This window comes from Sciurus carolinensis, chromosome 3 (genome assembly GCF_902686445.1).
Source record: "Sciurus carolinensis chromosome 3, mSciCar1.2, whole genome shotgun sequence".
NCBI lineage: Eukaryota > Metazoa > Chordata > Mammalia > Rodentia > Sciuridae > Sciurus > Sciurus carolinensis.
In genome coordinates this window covers 87,357,605-87,373,875 of record NC_062215.1, presented here as the reverse complement: position 1 = coordinate 87,373,875, position 16,271 = coordinate 87,357,605, and the positions used below count along the sequence as shown (strand labels likewise).

Genomic DNA, 16,271 nt, shown 5'->3' with positions numbered 1-16,271 from the left:
AGTGATAAGCAAGACATTCCTTTGGGGACATAGCTGTTAAAAAAAAAAATCAGTCTTCATTTTTTTCTTCTTTAAAAATTCATTACTCCTAAAATAGCACAAAACAGAGAGTGAATGACTAAAAGGTCAGGAGAGGAAGGGAGAAGGGAAGGGAGCACACACTATGAACACAAAAAGAAGTAAAATTGTACAAACTTAAGCAGTTTATAAGACTAGGGTTATCATATTCCAAGATAACAAGACTGGTTGAAGAAATTTACCATTCTGCAGAAGGTGGGGATTTTATGAAGATCAGTGAAGGCAATTCACTGCCTTGGAGCAATCCCTCTTCCCACTCCACATCCTGGTTTCTGCAGCGAGCCTCCATGGGGAGGGCCTCTTATTCCTCCACCCAGCCCACCTCCAGGGCCTCCAGGGCCTCACAGCGGTTATCTCCACAGTCCCCTTCCCTGGCAGCTTGAGTCTTCTTCTCTTCCACATTCAGACAGACTTCACCTCTGAACACAATGGGCCTACTGCTAAGGATCCTCTGAATGGGCTCAGGATCATCAAACACAGCAAAACCAAAATTAGGTAGTTTTCTACCACAATTTATGCACAGAGTCACCACATTCCCATAATTTTGTAATTAAGTTCTAATTTGTCCACCTTATGAGGCAGGTTGCCAAGGGGAGAGTTGTGACTACCAGGGTGTCTCACAGTTCTTTGGGGCTCAATATCATCTTGCTCACCAGCCTCACAGATTGGTCTGGGTTTCCCTCTGAGGAGGAATATTTATTAATTATTCTTATCCTCTTTGATCTCTCTGAGGCCTCTGTGGAAGAACTGAGATTTTCAGGCTTAGACTCTGGATGGGGCTGCGAAGCTGGTTCTTTAATAATGTGAGGTGGTATCCCAGTAACAGGAATAGCTCCTTTAGAAGGAAGGTTCTTACTGATCACAGATGCCCAAGAAAATGTCCTTAAGTCTTCCTGTACTGTCTGAGCCATATATGTAGGTGCTGGAGAATAACTCTTCTGAGCATCCTCAGGAGTAGCTTCTTCTAATACTAGCTCAGACTTTTCCTCTTGAATTTTAGGTTCTTACTCTGGTTCTGGTTCAGGATCAGGCTCTGGTTCAGAAACAGTCTCTGGTGTTCTTCCAAGTCGTTGCTGACAGTCTGATGTAGAAAGTTCTAGAACCATCAGGTACCACCTCAGATGTCTGCTGTCTTTTTGCAGTTCCTCTATTTCTTCCTCAGATTCTTCCTGAGGATCAGTGACAAAGCCACCAAGAACTCATATTGGTATCTGAGGTATTATGAACACAGAATTTATTTGCAACAGAACCCTCAGGGACAAGGACAAAGGTTTGCATGAATCTCCACAAAGCCTGGTTGTTGTTTGATAGCCTCCCCATCACCTGGACTACCACACCACCATTTAGAGTAGCATGGGCATCAACATGGCAAATCTCGGTGTGGCTGTTGATGTTTTGTGACATCACTTTCCTGTGAATTTGTTTCTGTCCAGAGACTGCGTCTGCTGGCTTTCCATTTGAATCCAATCCCTCATGGACACAGGAAGAGTTCTTTCCACAAAACCTATGTAGCATGTCTGGGGCCTGATTCAGCAGCATGTAATACTGTCTCATAAATTCTCACTCAACCAGCAGGGGACTAGGCTTCCCACAACCATTGTTTTGTACAATTCAACCTGTGCAGCTGAGCAGAAGAGAAACAAGCTTTGCTTCACAGTACAGAAGGTGGCAGAAATTCCTTACGCAAGTGTGTCTACCCATTTTTTATAATTTATTTTAAAAAATCATCCTTAAATTTTGTTTCTAATCCTGTTTGCTCTGTTATGTAGCAATTTAGGGTCCCTGGGGTCTCCCACTTTGTCTTGACCAAGGAACACATGGTACCTCAACTGCTCTGTGACCTGGCCTACTGCACAGTTTTGCAGCATACTTGAGCCAGCACTTGAGAAGAGAAACACAACCCCTAATTTAGACTCTGATTCAAAATAAAAAACAAGAAGGGCTGGAGATGTGACTCAGTGGTAGAGCACCTCTGGGTTCTGCAGAGAGCCCTAGGATGGCGGCTGGCATTGAGCCAAGAGGTGGCGCATAATTAGTGTTAACACAGCATGATCTACTTTTGCCTGATTAGTTAATGTCTCTTCTGCGCTAGTGGTCAACAGATGTTCCTCATTCTTTCTTAATTGGTACCGTGACGCATGCTCCAACCATGCTACTTAATCCTAAGATGATTGGCTGCCTTAGGGTATGTAAGACATTCTCTTTGCCTGGGAGGAGATCGCAGAATGAAGGATCGGCAGGACTAAGCAGACAACTCTAGATTGCAGGTCGCAGATCACAGAACGAAGGACACGGTATGCGGGATACACCACTAAGAAGCACCTCTGATAGCACGCACCTCTAGCACACACCTTTAGGACGAAGGATGCAGGATGCACCTGTAAGAAGAAGCAGCAGAACTCTAAGAAGAAGAAGCAGAACTCTAAGAAGTAGCACCTCTAAAATTAAGCAAAGTCTTTCTTCCTCTACGCAAAGTCTCTCTTCCTCTAAGCAAAGTCTCTCTTCCTCTAAGCAAAGTCTTTCTTCCTCTCAAAGCCTCTCTTCCTCTAAAACTAAAAGTAAGCAAAGCCTCTCTTCCTCTATAAACTAGCGAACAAGCATACAAGCAAGGAAGTAGTCCAGATAAAGTAATAGAAGTAGTTCAGTTCCAGTCCACCTCTGATAAATTATCACGAAATTGTTGCTGCGGGCGGCAACAGGATTTAATCCCCATGACCGGAAAAAAAAAAAAAGATATAAATCAATGGATGAATGGATAAACAAAATGTAGCATATACATACAATGGAAGATTTATTTAATCTTAAAAAGGAAGTAAGGAATGACACATGCTACAATGTGAATGAACTTTAAGGGTGAGTACATTAAATGTATTAGCCAGGGTTCTCAGTTAATCTCATTAAAAAAAAAAAAAAAAAACACCTTCACAGAATCATCTGGAATAATGTTTGGCCAAATATCTGTGACTCAGCTACATGGACACAGAATTAACAATCATAGTATGTTAAGTGAAATAAGTCAGTCACAAAAAGATACTGTCTGAATCCACTTATATGAGGTCCATAGTCAAATTCATGGTGACAGAAGGTGGAAGGACAGTTGCCAGGTGGGTGGGAGAAGTAGAGAGACAGGTAAGTGAGTAAGTTTTACCACAATTTAAAAGAGAGAGAGAAGAACAGGGAATGTTTACCTTTAAGAAATGCCCACATTTGGAGGCAGGGAAAGGAAGATGAGCAAGATTAATCAGAGAAGTGGAAAGTAAATTACCCCTGGGATCAAGCCCCAGAAGCATAAATTAAAAAATAAATAGGGCTTATTTGTGGTTTTGGGTTCTGGGGATTAGACTCAGAGGTGCTTGTCCACCGAGCCACATCCCCAGCCCTTTTAATTTGTATTTTGAATCAAAGTATTACTAGATTGCTTAGGACCTCTCTATGTTGCTGTGGCTGGCCTTAGCACCCAAGTAGCTGGGATTGGAAACAGTTCCTTTATAAATGAATAAATTGGGTGCAATGACTATGGAAAGTAGTATGGAGATTGCTCAGAAAACTTAGAATGAAACCACCATTTGACCCAGTCATCCCACTCCTGGGTTTATACCCAAAAGACTTAAAATCAGCATACATAGCCACATCAATATTTATAGCAACTCAATTCACAATAGCCAAACTATGGAACCAACCTAGGTGCCCTTCAACAGATGAATGGATAAAGAAATTTTGGTACATATACACAATTGAGTATTACTCAGTCTTAAAGAAGAATGAGTGGGCTGGGGATATAGCTCAGTGGGTAGAGTGCTTGCCTTGCAAGCACAAGGCCCTGGGTTCAAACCCCAGCACCGCAAAAAAAAAAAAAAAAAAAAAAAAAAGAAGAATGGAAGTATGGCATTTGCTGACAAATGGATGGAACTGGAGAATATCATGCTAAGCAAAATAAGCCAATCCCAAAGAACCAAAGATGGAATGTTTTCTCTATATTCAGATGCTAATTCATAATGGGTGTGGGGGGAGAATAGAGGTACTTTGGATTAGATAGAGGGGAGTGAAGGGAGGGGAGAGGGTATGGGGGTAGGAATGATAATAGAATAAATGGGAAATTATTACCCTATGTGTGTTATAATTACGTGACCTGTGTAACTCTATATCATGTACAACCAGAAGAATGAGAAGTTATACTCCATTTAGGTATGATGTGTCAAAATGCATTCTACTAATTAGAACAAATAAAAAAACTTAAAAAAATAAATGAAGCAATTGGCATAAGTGTAAATTTCATGATCATGCATTTGTAGTGAGCTTGACACTTTCTGAGTTTACTCAGATAGTTGAACTTCTGGTCTGATATGCCAGTCATGTTTGAATAAATGAATGTCAAAGTTAGGCTAGACCCTTAAACAAGATACCCTTGTGAGGTACTGGCTCCTTGCTTTTTTTTCCAGAAGAGCAAAATTACATTTTACTTTTTCTTTCTTTTAAAAAATTTGTTCTATTTAGTTATACATGACAGCAGAATGCATTTTGGTTCATTGTACACAAATGGAGCAAAACTTTTCATTTCTCTGGTTGTACACGATGTAGAGTCACACTATCCATGCAACCATACGTGTACCTAGAGTAATGATGTCCATCTCATTCCACCATCTTTCCAACCCCCTCCCCTCCCCTCATCCCCTCTGCCCAATCCAAAGTTCCTCCATTTTTCCCTACTCCCAGCCCCTGTTATGTGTCAGCATCCACTTACCAGAGAAAACATTTTGCCTTGTGGGGGATTGGCTTATCTCCCTTAGCATGATATTCTCAGCTCCACCCATCTATCTGCAAATCTGGCTCTGCTTCTAACATGAATCCCCTATGTGCTTCCACTAAAGTTTACCCACTGAACTGTATAACAGCTCAAAAATAGAATATTCACATTCCCCATCAAAACGCACCATCAGTCTTGACTTCTTTAATTTTGCTGTGCTAATTACTGAAGGGTTTTTTTGTGTGTGCGTGTGGTCCTGGGGATTGAATTCAGGGGTGCTCTATCACTAAGCTACATTCCCAGCCCTTTCGATTTTTTATTTTGAGACAGAGTCTCACTAACTTTTTCAGGCTGTCCTCAAACTTGAGATTCTCCTGCCTCAGCCTCCCAAATTGCTTGGGTTAGAGGCATGTGCTACCATGCCGGGCTTAGACCTAAATTTCAGTTTGATTCATTCAGTCAGGACTAACTTTTTATTAATTTTTGTTCATTTATTGTTAGATTTATATCACAGGTATTTCTAAAAAGAAAGCTAAAGGAATAAAGTGGGATAAAAGCAGATGGATGATAAAACAAATCCTGTTGATATTAGTAATAGCTAACATAATTGAGTTTTTACATCATGGCACACAAGATGTTAAGCCCTTTATGTTACCATGATTTCTCAGTTTATCTCTCAAGAATCCCATAATATGTCCTATTATTCCTATTCTACAAGTGAGAAAACTGAGGCTTATGGGCTTAAGGTCCCATCCTCCCACCAAATCCATAGACATTCTTAAAGCTTAACTCTGGGATCATTTGAACAAGTCAATTCTTGTTCCTTGTCTAGAATATTCCCACTTGGTGGGAGCTGGAAGCTACAATAGGGACAGATGGTTCTGTTCTGAGGGCCAGGAGGACCCTGGACTGCAGCATTCAGTCCCTTTGACTCTTCTGGGTCCCTTGCTTCTCATCTTGATCCTGAACTCAGATCTGTGTTCATGGACCTAACTTCTATTCTCTTCTGTCAAATGTGAGCCTTCTGTGAAATAGTGCCTGCCTGGCATTGCCCTGAGAAGCCTGCTGCCAGTCTAGCCCAGCCGCCAGGCCTGGCTCGTGTCACAGACACTGAGATCTGCCAACAGCCCAGATGGCAGGGTCTCTGACCACCCTCCTGACATTGAAAAAGTCTGCTCAGGAAGGTCTTTATGGGGAGGGCTCAAAAATCCTTCTCAGGGTGGTCAGCTCCAATCCTTGCATAAATACTTCCCTTGAATGTTGTACCTGAAGGAGAGACATAGCTCCACAGGACTGCAAAGTCCTTAGCTCCAAAAACCTTGAAACCCTTTTGCCTGACCCGTGCAGGTGTAACCTGAACAGCAAGCAACTCAACAACCACATGAATGCCAGAATTTCCCCCCAGCACTTACCTATCAGTGACTCTCAGAAACAGTAGCAGCCCCAGGTAATTTGCTCCCAGGGGCCACAGATCTGACCTTGCCTTCCTCTAAACCACCTTCCACACAGCCACGTGGGTGGTCATGATAAAACACCAAGTGAGCATGGCTCTGTTCTTCCATTATTAGTATCATTAGGATGCTCAGGACCAGCTGCCACATTGGGGAAATGCCAGTTCTCCATACCTTAAAATACAGGCTTGTTTCTCATTCCTGGAAAACCCTTCTCCATCTTCTACCTACAACGTATGGAAGGAATGTGATCCTCCAGGTTTGTCATGCAGGGAAACAGTGACTTTGACCACCTTGTCACTTTCACTTGCAGTCCATTGGTTTATAACGCCCTATAGCCAGGGGGCACTGGGAATGTTCTGTGGACTTCTCTACCCAAGTTCAGTACCTCTCGTGGCAGAGAAAAATGTGGGCAGTTTACCCCCAGAAAGTCTGCAGGACTGTCTCAGGGTGGAGTTCATCAAGTCCATACTTTCTTAAAAGGTATTCAACAGTTCAGACTTTGCACTCTGCTCCGTTACATCCATATTTGTTTCAGTATGAAAGTCTTCGTAACTTTCAGGAAATACCACCCAATCCTTTGGCTCTGGGGAAGATGCTCTAAGGTGCTCCCAGTTTCCGTGCATAGGGCTGGAAACACAGTTTCAGGCTGTTTTTTCTGCCTGGAGTCATAATGTGTGAAGGGCACAAACTTAAGCAAGTATATGGTTTCAGTTAGCAGGTTTTCTCCATGCTTGATGATCTATTTCAAATCAACTCCTGAGAGAAACCCCACATTTACTAAGAGGTGGTGGTATTACCTTTTGCTTCTGGGAGATGTTCCTATAAGTGGGTCTGATTGCTGAGAGACTAAATCTCCTCTGTCCTATGGCTGAATGACCTACTTACCTTCTCTCATCATTTTAGGGAAATATTTAAAAGTTTTTTTTTTTTTTAATAAAGGTAGATGACTTAGTGGATGATGATACGTAACAGAGGTGGGTGGCAGAGGGGGCAAGAGAAGAATGGCAGAACTTTGGATTGTGTAGAGGGAAAGGGGAGGGAGAGAGTGGGGGAAGAAAAGATAGTGGACTGAGACAGACATCATTACCCTATGTACATGTATGAATTCATGAATGGTGTGAATCTACATTGTGTACAACCATAGAAATGAAAAGTCATACCCCATTTGTGTACAATGAATCAAAATAGTCTGTTAAAAAAAAAAGACGGCTGACTTTCCTAAATGTCTCATGTTAATAAGTCTTTAAAAACTACTATTCACAACTATAAACATCCTTTCTTTCTTTGTTCTGATATATATGTGTACACATATATAAGACATCTTCAGTAAAACTCCACAATGAGGCATTGCACTGTTACAGGAGTTCCAATAACTTTACGCTCCACCCACACCAGGTGAAAACTCTTATCCTAGGTGGGAGAAGAGGAAACATGGAGGTGGGGGTGGGCAGGTGGCAAAATGGCAGACAGTGGGCTTTCATGGGGTGAGAGGCAGAAGGTAGGTCTCTGCTTTCCCCAGTCAGTCATAAGATCCAGAATTGTCCCAATCCATATCTCAGTTGGATCTCATGGCCAGAGCCCTGAGCTGGACTGGGCTGGGCTTGCTGAGCAGGTTTGCTGCGGTCATGGTGGTGTCGTGATGATGCCGTCCTACCTCTGCTGGGTTAGAAACTTCAGCTGAACTTAGTGTGTGAAAGTGTATTATTTTTTAAAAATATCAAAATCAACAGGAATATACCTACCACCTACCTTTAGGTCCTATCTAATTATATCTTCTTTCCTTCTCCATGAACAGGGTCAATTTCCTGAATTACATGTAAAGTTTCTCCTCAGGGCAGTACTGCATATGTACATATTCCTGTTAAATTATGTTTTGTAGGAGGTCATGAACTTAGACTGAGCACCCATACTGGTCACAACAGACCAAACCAATACAGTTTAATCGAAGTAACTGAGCTTTACTTGGTAAAACACTGACTAGTTAAACCAGAACCAGTTTGCTGGTTGATTGACTAGTCTGTAACCAATTAAGTTGTTATCAAAGTCTCGCCTTTTTCTATAATCTGTTCAGGGAGCTTTTCAATTCATGGATCATTTTTTGTTTTGCTCAGATAAATTCTAAATGTAATTGGTCCAAGAAATCTTCCCTCATCAGTTTTGATGTAATAAACACAATCCAAAGCAGAGTGGTAGCAACTCCCAGTAGCACCAGGGAACCAGGAGTAGATCCCTCTGGGTCCATAGCACTTTCTTCTTGCTGCATCTGGGAATGGTGGGTAAGTTCTCTCTCAGATTCATCTTCTGAGTTGTCTGAATTTGAGCAAACTTCTTGGTCTGGACTGGGTTAGGAATCTGTGACAGAGAAAGGGCTGGGTCCTGTAGAGAAGTCTCAGGTGTCTGCATCAGATAGGAAAGGAACTGGGTTCAGTAGGAACAGGTCCAGGTCTTGTGGCGAGGCCTCGGGTGTCTTACTGGGTTCAGTAGGTAGGAAAGTTTGCTAGGAAACAGGAATCATGATTCATCTGGATCCAGGGAGTTTAGAACCCTGCATTCTGGAGCTCCATCCAAGGGGAGTTCATGATGTGAGAGAGCACCTGACCTTGGGTGGTACCAAGGATTGGTTTGAGGATAAGAGGGCATGTGACCTTCCTGATGGTTGCAGGGTCAGAAACTGGATTCATCTAGGCCTGGGAGTGTTTCCATTTGGAACTCTACCCAGTTACATGTGTAAGAATTCTCAGAGGTGAGCGCAGTGGCCCATGCCTGTAATCCCAGTGACTCAGGAGGCTGAGGCAGGAGGATCACAATTGCAAAGACAGCTTCAGCAAGTTAGCAAAGCCCTGTCTCAAAATAAAAACATAAAAGGACTGGAATGTGACTCAGTGGTTAAGCACCCCAGTACCAAAAAAGAAAAAGAAAAATCCCAGAATCTGTACTATTTTAGAAAAATGGGTAAACCTTAACAGAAATAATTTGGAGGATTTTCTTTTTTTCTCTTTGGTGGTGCTGGGGATCAAACTTGGGGTCTTGCGCATGCTATTCAGAAATATTTGGGAATTACAGTGGCCACAATGAGTGTGTTTTTGCTTATTTTTAGAGTACATTAGAAAATCAAGGATCAAAAACTGTACAGAACCTGGGCATGGTGGCTTGTGCCTGTCATTCCAGTTACTGGGGAGGCTGAGGCAGGAGGATCACTTGAGCATACAAGTTCCACACTATCCACAGAAACAATGGTTTGAATTTTTTTTTCCTTGTGGTACTGGTGACTGAACCTAGGGGTGCTCTATAGCTGAACTACACCCCTAGTCCTTTTTATTTCTTATTTTGAGACAAAGTCTCACTAAGTTCCCTGGGCTGGCCTTGAACTTGTGATCCTCCTGCCTCAGCCTCCCGAGTAGCTGGGATTACAGGTGGGTGCCATGGGGCATTACTGGGATGCACTTTTAAATGATCACACCCAGGCTTTTGGAAGCCAGAGTGAGCAGCATTGAGGGGAAGAGTCACTTTTAGAAGGTCACTCCTAGGCCATTGGGTCTCCTTTAACCACCTTTATGCCCTGGTTAAGATCTTAAGCTTGATCTTATATCCCGCTACTTTACTGAATTCACTTTTGAGATCTAAAAGTTTTCTGGTGGAATTTCCTGGTTCCTCTAAGTATATAATCATATCATCAGCAAATAGGGATAGTTTGAGTTCTTCTTTTCCTATTCGTATCCCTTTAATTTCTTTGGTCTGTCTAATTGCTCTGGCTGGAGTTTCAAGGACAATATTGAAAAGAAGTGGTGAAAGAGGGCATCCCTGCCTTGTTCCAGTTTTTAGGGGGAATGCTTTCAGTTTTTCACCATTTAGAATGATATTAGCCATGGGCTTAGCATAGATGGCCTTTACAATGTTAAGGAACGTTCCCACTATCCCTATTTTTTCTAGTGTTTTGAGCATGAAGGAGTGCTGTATTTTATCAAATGCTTTTTCTGCATCTATCGAAATAATCATGTGATTCTTGACTTTAAGTCTATTGATATGGTGAATGACATTTATTGATTTCCTGATGTTGAACCAACCTTGCATCCCTGGGATGAAACTCACTTGATCATGGTGCACTATCTTTTTAATATGTTTTTGTATGCGATTTGCTAAAATTTTGTTGAGAATTTTTGCGTCGATGTTCATTAAGGATATTGGTCTGAAATTTTCTTTCCTCGATGTGTCTCTGTCTGGTTTAGGTATCAGGGTGATATTGGCTTCATAGAATGAGTTTGGGAGGGTTCCCTCCTCTTCTATTTTATGGAATACTTTGAGAAGTATTGGAATGAGCTCTTCTTTAAAGGTTTTGTAGAACTCGGCTGAGAACCCATCTGGTCCTGGACTTTTCTTTGTTGGTAGGCTTTTGATGACTTCTTCTATTTCATTACTTGAAATTGGTCTATTTAAATTGTGTATGTCCTCCTTGTTTAGTTTAGGCAATTCATATGTCTCTAGAAACTTGTTGATATCTTCAAAATTTTCTATTTCTTTGGAGTATAGATTTTCAAAATAGCTTCTAATTATGTTTTGTGTTTCAATCGTGTCTGTTGTGATATTTCCTTGTTCATTCCAAATTTTGGTGATTTGGGTTTTTTCTCGTCTTCTCTTTGTTAGTGTGGCTAAAGGTTTATCAATTTTGTTTATTTTTTTGAAGAATCAACTATTTATTTTGTCAATTTTTTGTATTGTTTCTTTTGTTTCAATTTCGTTGATTTCAGCCTGAGTTTAACTATACCCAAAGGACTTAAAATCAGCATATTACAGAGACACAGCCACATCACAGCTGGTCACTTCACAATAGCCAGATTGTGGAACCAACCTAGATGTCCTTCAATTGATGAATGGATAAAGAAACTGTGGTATATATATACAATGGAATATTACTCAGCCATAAAGAATGATAAAATTATGGTATTTGCAGGCAAATGGATGAAATTGGAGAATATCATGCTAAGTGAGATAAGCCAATCTCAAAAAAACAAAGGACGAATGATATAGCTAATAAGTGGATGATGACACATAATGGGGGGTGGGAGGGGTTAGTGTTAGGGTTAGAGTTAGGGTTAGGGAGGGGGGCAAAAATGGAGGAAGGAAGGACTGTATAGAGGGAAAAGAGGGGTGGGAGAGGTGGGGGGGAAGGGAAAAAATAACAGAATGAATCAAACATCATTACCCAATGTAAATTTATGATTACACAAATGTTATGCCTTTACGCCATGTACAAACAGAGAAACAACATGTATCCCATTTGTGTACAATAAAAAAAAAAATTCTATATTAAAAAAAAAAAAAAGATCTTAAGCTTGGAATGATAAGGAGAGGCACCTTCATTTGGCATTGGCTTTGACTGCCCTGTCATTGGCAGCCCCACCCTGAACTCGCTAAGTTGGGTAATACTGGGCAGCTGCCCGTTTTTGTCATCCTGAGGTGTATCTTTAGTGAAGTAAACTTTATCTGTGGAGAAAGTCTCCCTTTGTAAGGGTGTCTCCCTCTACACCTGGAGGAGAGGGAAGAGGAAGTCACCTAATGCCTCTAGAGTGAAGAGGCAGAGGCTCAGGTGTGCAAGGAGCCCCCTTTTGACCCTTCTGTACTGACCAGACTTCTTACCTGTGCTTTTCTGGTCTTGGCTGAAAATGGAGTTCAGGCCTCAAGTTCTGAGCAGCCATTAGGAAGGTCAGTCAAGAAAAGGCAAGGACTTTTGACTCAAACCTCTTGCTGAAATAGAATAAATGGTCAGAGGTAAAGAAAATATTCTCAGAATAAATGGTTCTGAGAAAGATGACCAGACCCTGAGGAAAAACAGATGGTTTGTAACAAGGTCTGCCTGGTGGTGGACTCACCACTCCTGTGAGAGCAGTTTGTCTTCAGAGGATTGACAATAGCTGAGTCCCTCTGCAAGGGAATGCAGGGGAACTCGAAGTCTTGTATTTTGGTGTTTTTCAAGAGCCCTTAATCTCAAGTAATCATACACTAATCCAATCTATTTTGGAGTGATATTTCCCTTCGTCCTTCAGTGTGTGTGTGTGTGTGTGTGTGCATGTGTGTGTGAGTACGCACGAGCACATGCGTGTTGGGAATCAAACCCAGGGCCTTGTGTGTGCTGAGCACATCTTCTACCTCTCAGCCACACCCCCAGCCCCTGTGGTTAATTTTTTAAATGTGCAATTCGAGCCTAATTAAGAACAAGTAAGTCAGGTGATTGAAAATTATGGAAATTTGTAGGTGAGTTTCTTATAGATCAGGAATCTCTTTCAGTAACTTGAACTTTAAAGTTTTGTTGAATTAAGTGGTAGATTTTTATGAAATGTCTGAGTCATTTTTAAGAAAATCAAAATACTAAAACTTGTAGAATAAACATGATTCTGACTAATGGTAGATTTCCTGATTCCCTTCGTTGATTGGGGTAATCAGGAAATTACTGAAATCTAGAAACTTCTGAGAAAAAAAGTTATCCACTATTTTTATTGAGAAAATATGGAATGTACCTTGACTAGTTACAAGACACTGAGTGACGACAAGTTGACTGAGGCTGAGAGCAATGCCGGGTACTTAGCAGATGTTTGGCCATCTTTGTGTAGGATGTTCTCCTAGAGCCAGGGATGTGACTATCTGAGCAGCTCTGGTTCCCTCCCCCATGGATTGTCATAGGAGAAACGGACACTTACCAACAATATAAGAAAACAGAAGCTAGTACTCTGTTGAGCACTACAAAGAGGCTCGCCCATCTCCACATAGCTGGATGACTGAGTTGAACTCAAGATAGTCATTTTTTTTGCATTCTTTTATTTGTTCTAATTGGTTATACATGACAGTAGGATGCATTTTGACACATTGTACACAAATGGAGCATAACTTCTCGTTCCTGTGGCTGTACATGGTGCTGAGTCACACCAGTAGTGTAATCATACATGTATACAGGGTGATAATGTCTGTCTGATTCTACTGTCCTTCCCATCCCCTCCGCCCCACCCCTCCTGTCCCTCCCCTCTGCACAATTCAAAGTTCCTTCATTCTTCCCTGTTCCCTCCCCACACTATGCATCAGCATCTACTTGTCAGAGAAAACATTCAGCCTTTGGTTTTTTGGGATTGACTTATTTCGCTTAGCATGATATTTTCTAGTTCCATCCATTTACTTGCAAATGCCATAATTTCATTCTTAAGGCTGAGTAACATTCCATTGTGTATATATACCAAAGTTTCTTTATCCATTCATCTGTTGAAGGGTGTCTAGGTTGGTTCCCTAATTTAGCTATTGTGAATTGAGCTGCTATAAACATTGATGTGGCTGTGTCACTATAGTATGCTGATTTAAATCCTTTGGGTATAGATCAAGGAGTGGTATAGCTGGATCAAATGTTGATTCCATTCCAAGTTTTCTGAGGAATCTCCTTACTGTCGTCCAGAGTGGTTGCACCAATTTGCAGTCCCACCAGTAATGTATGAGTGTAACTTTTCCCCCACATCCTTGCCAACACTTATTGTTGCTTGTATTTTTGATGATTGCTATTCTGACTGGAGTGAGATGAAATCTTAGTATAGTTTTGACTTGCATTTCTCTAATTGCTAAAGATGTTGAAAATTTTTTCATACATTTGTTGATCAATTGTATTTCTTCTTCTGTGAAGTGTCTTTTCAGTTCCTTGGCCCATTGATTGATTGGGTTTTTTTTTTTTTTTTTGGTGTTAAGTTTTTGAGTTCTTTATATATCCTGGAGATTAGTGCTCTATCTGAGGTACATGTGAAGATTTTCTCCCATTCTGTAGGCTCTCTCATCACATTCTTGATTGTTTCCTTTGCTGAGAAGTTTTTTGATTTGAATCCATCCCATGTATTGATTCTTAATTTTACTTACACTTTAGGAGTCAAGGAAGTCTGGTCCTAAGCCAACATGATGAAGATTTGGGCCTACTTTTTCTTCTGTTAGGCACAGGGTCTCTGGTCTAGTGCCTGAGTCTTTGATCCACTTTGAGTTGTTTTGTACAGGGTGAGGGATCGAGGATTAATTTCATTTCGTTATGTCTGGAGTTCCAGTTTTCCCAGCACCATTTGTTGAATAGGCTATCTTTTCTCCAATGTATGTTTTGGCACCTTGTGACAGTCATCTTTGTTGCTGTTTATTTAATGCCAAACATAGTGCTATTCTCAGTTGATAATAAATTCTGCAAGCAGAGAAGTTTGTGAGGAAACTTCGTTTCTAAGGGTTAGAAAATGTGGGACTTGGGCTGTGTAAGTAAGTGGCAGAGCACTTGCTTAGTTCTTGTGAGGCACTGGATTCAATCCTTAGTACTGCATAAAATAAATAAAATAAAGGCATTCTGCCCATTTACAACTACCAAAAAAAAATTACAAAATGGTTGTCTACTGTTGAGAGCAGAGTGGTATCTGTGCTGCTAACTGTCTCAAGGACAAACAGGACTGCTGGGCCCCTGTGCTTACCAAGGTTGTTAAGAGATATTTGTCCGAGGAATGTGCGGTTGCCTGGAGACCTTATCTGTCAAGGACGGGAGCGGGGCTTAGCCCCGACTCATCTCCTGCATAGTTCACCCCTTCCCTCCTCCCTTCTTCCACTAGGACCGTTCAGTTCTGGCAGGACCCAATGAGAATCAAATAGATTGGCAGGACCCAACCAGAGGAGGACTAACGTTTAGCTGTTCAAATGTTAACCAATTAAAAGAACACTGTAAAACTGCTTGCCTTTCATTATAAAAACCCTGCTAACGAGGGCTTGGGGCCTCTCTTAGCGTCACCGGTTAAGGACGCAGAGGACCAGGCTCGAGCTTGCTAATAAATGACTCTTTGCTGCTTGCATTGATCGTGGTCTCTGGTGGTCTTTGCGGGGTCTCGAGCCTTTGGGCACAACATCTACAACATCCTATCAGAAAGCAAGCAACTTTGAACTGTTTTGTTTTCCCTAGAAAATAAGGTTACTAAGAATTAAAATAATTATACAGTAATTAAAACTAGAAATAGTTCCTTATGAAAGCAAAGGAAGCTTTGTCATTCAGTTTAGCTTCTTTTCAAAAAGCGCTTAGTGAGCTACAGTCCAAGAAATTTTTTGTTGTTGTTATCTTTGAGAAGTTTAATGGGAAGGACTCTGACAAATATGGGTTATTGTTAACGTTGGAGTAGGTAAGAGGAGACTGATTGTTCATAAGACTGCTAATCCAACATCAGGCAGAACAGGATTGGATTGAATAACAGGAAAATGCATTCTCAGATTTTTGTGCAGGGTCAGTCAAGGCTAAAATAGGTAAGATGTACAAATCAGACTCCTTAAACTTGATCCAAATCAGATTGCCCCTGGTGACCTCTTTCATGGATAGTGCTTGGAGATGGCTCTTCTCCCCTTAGGAAGGGACTGTACCAAATTCTCCCCACTCACGCTGCAGAAGCTTTGTAGTCTTGAACGGTGGGTCAGTATCTTATAATATAAGGGAACTTCTCTGGATTCCTAGAACTGTACACCTGTTGGAGAATTTAAAGTAAAGTTTACTAAGGAAAAACTTCCTTAGAAGCAGATAGTATCTTAAGATGTGAACAGTTTTCCTAAGACATTGAAATTAGGCTACTCCTCATAATAAGACTTGTAGACCTTTTTTTTTTTTTTCTTTACAGGACTAGACTAGCAACAAGATACATTCTCACCCCATGCTTTAATTTAACCCAGTTATGGGATGCCAGATTACTTACTGGCTAAATAGAAGGACTCTGTGCCAATAATTTTTGTTGCATGTGGGTAAATTTATTAAGTACTGGGGACACTTGATTTTAAAAACTGGTTTAGTTTAAGCAGATCGACTCCTTATCTGGCTCATTCTTTGATAATTGGGTTTGGTTGGCTTGGTGCATAGGGACCCTGGCTAAGGAGCATGCTCCAGACTCTTGGTATTCTCCTCTTTGTAGTCCTGACAGCAGTCTGCCAAGTGTGCTGTATTCTCTGAGGCTTCAAAGTCAGGGCACATCCAT

General features: G+C 41.2%; 1 pseudogene; it reads right to left on the bottom strand.

Annotated features, from left to right (window-relative positions):
- Nucleotides 1–379: 379 nt before the first annotated feature.
- LOC124979450 (ras GTPase-activating protein-binding protein 1-like) lies at nt 380–989 on the bottom strand (annotated as a pseudogene).
- Between the last annotated feature and the right edge of the window lie 15,282 nt (nt 990–16,271).